Below are 2177 nucleotides of genomic sequence, written 5' to 3' on the forward strand. Positions count from 1 at the left end.
TATCGATTCAAGCAAAAAGACCTCTCTAGGCTCCTTTATTTAGATATTCTTTCTTTGCTAGTATCACTACAGAATGAACTAGTGAGACGAGTTTGCGAGAGATCTGTCTCATAGAGAGATAAACATATATAAACATATAATCGGAAGCCTGACACAGAACCAATCGGGAAAGAAAGAGCTAAAAAAAACTTGACTTTCTAGGTTTATAGGATAGGCTATCCTTATTGGAAAATATTTTCCTTTAAAGAGTGCAGCCAGCGCGTTACTTCGAAACTGTAAAGTTTCTGCATAATTTCCTTCGGATTGCGCCGACATTCGTTACGGTCGTCATTCAGTTCAAAGAATCTCCGCTCCAGTCAGGAAGCTAGTTTGAAACCCGGACTCGCTGAGGTTTACACACTTTTCTTTCTTTATGAAATTACACAGCAAGCTGAAACTCTTCAGTCTACAACAAACAAGTGGGAGAGTCAGAAAGGTATTAAGGCTTGAAACATAGTATTAATTCATGATCCTTCGAGTCCGTTCATGGTAGACTAGAAGAGATAGTCGGCTTACTCGCCTGGGATGCACCCTCGGTGTCAAAGAAGAAAAGGTCTTCTACCTCAACATTACAAGCCGCCGTTTTTACCGGCTACAAGTGATATTTTATCGTTTAAAAAAGTAGTTTTAACCGTCATTTTTACCGTGTTAAATAAATAATTTTTTTTTAAAATTCACAATAACAAGAAATCATAACCCATAAACAAAATATTACGTAATTCATAAATAAAGTATTAAACATGATATATAATTTTTTAGTATTAAAAATCAAAAGTAATAACTCAAATACAAATAAAGTATTAAATATAATATTTTTTAATTCTAAATAAAGTATTAAATACAAATAAAGTATTAAATATCAAAACACTCATTGTCTTCAAACCATTCCTTTCTTGAGAGTTCCTTTTCCTCTTCTAATTGCCATATTGCCTACGACTAAGGGGTGAGGGTGATCGATTCTTCTTCTAATTGTTTTTCTCTTCCTTTTCGCTTTCAATTTTGATATCAGCATCATTATCAGCTTCAAAACAAAACAAGAAATCATCATAGTTTACAAAATATCCAAAAAATAAAACGAGAAATAAAAATAAAATAGCAGACATTTGTACAATTACCATTGTGCAATCTTTGCATTATCCATTTGAATATAAAAACTATATGCATATTTGCAAATTTAGTGTTCAGCTGTTGCCATCTCTCTCTCTCTCCTTTGTGCAGTTAGACGCTCTTCAAAACTGTAGAAAATTGAAATTGAAGAATGCAAGGTCAAATTTGCAATAGATTGCAAACAAGTTCATCACTACAAACTAGTTGTTCTACAAAATAATATATATAGTTCATCACTCAGTAAATAACTTGAGAAATGTTACGGGAGACCACCACAAAAATGTTACTTTACCTTATCTGGATTCTTCTCATAAACCCCGTAGAAAGTTTCCAATAATCCTTCCCGGATATTTGGACCAATATTGTAAACATAATAGCAAAGCCAATCATCTCACCAAGCTTAAAATGTTTGACTTGTAAAACCACATTACATTTTAAATCAACAGAAAAGACACTAACATACCTTTTCATCATTCTAAAATTATAGAAGATCAACTTTTCGCCATTAACATCATCCACTGCATGTTAAAGAGAAGAACATGGCAAGTTAGTGAGTTACAGGGTCAGCAACTCGGAGAGAGAGAGGAAAGGAGGGAGAGAAAGAGAGAGTCTAAAATATTTTGTTTATTAACCTTTTTCAGTCAACACCCAACTGATCTAATGCTTGTATTTTGAAAATTAACTTTTTCCTATAAAGTAAAAAGAGTCAAGTAAATAAATAAAGCAAATATATTATTCTCAAGCAACACGGGAAGGAATAAGATCTAGCATAATCAAATTATAGTTTATATATGATACAAGAGAAAATCCTTAAATTTGATAGAGCAGAATTAAGGAAGACAGTATATTCTGTAACTGTTGTATTCATCTTTAACCTTGAGCAGTACATCCTTCCTAGAATAAATTAATTATTTTATTGTAAGCATCCACAAAAAATGTAAAATTTAGACTTTACTCATTTGTCTCTCAAACAAATAATTTATAAAAATTGCTATTTTATTCAAATTAATTATGGCAGCATCATAAAATGC

At 31.9% G+C, this 2177-nt stretch overlaps 1 long non-coding RNA gene across 1 annotated transcript; it reads right to left on the reverse strand.

The window, feature by feature from the left end:
* Positions 1-780: 780 nt before the first annotated feature.
* Positions 781-1732, reverse strand: LOC140178202 (uncharacterized). The gene is made up of 3 exons (XR_011870463.1): positions 1610-1732; positions 1155-1274; positions 781-1060 (listed from the first exon to the last, which is right to left on the reverse strand). It is a non-coding gene; the product is annotated as an uncharacterized lncRNA (long non-coding RNA).
* Positions 1733-2177: the final 445 nt, after the last annotated feature.

Source organism: Arachis hypogaea, chromosome 13 (assembly GCF_003086295.3).
Source record: "Arachis hypogaea cultivar Tifrunner chromosome 13, arahy.Tifrunner.gnm2.J5K5, whole genome shotgun sequence".
NCBI lineage: Eukaryota > Viridiplantae > Streptophyta > Magnoliopsida > Fabales > Fabaceae > Arachis > Arachis hypogaea.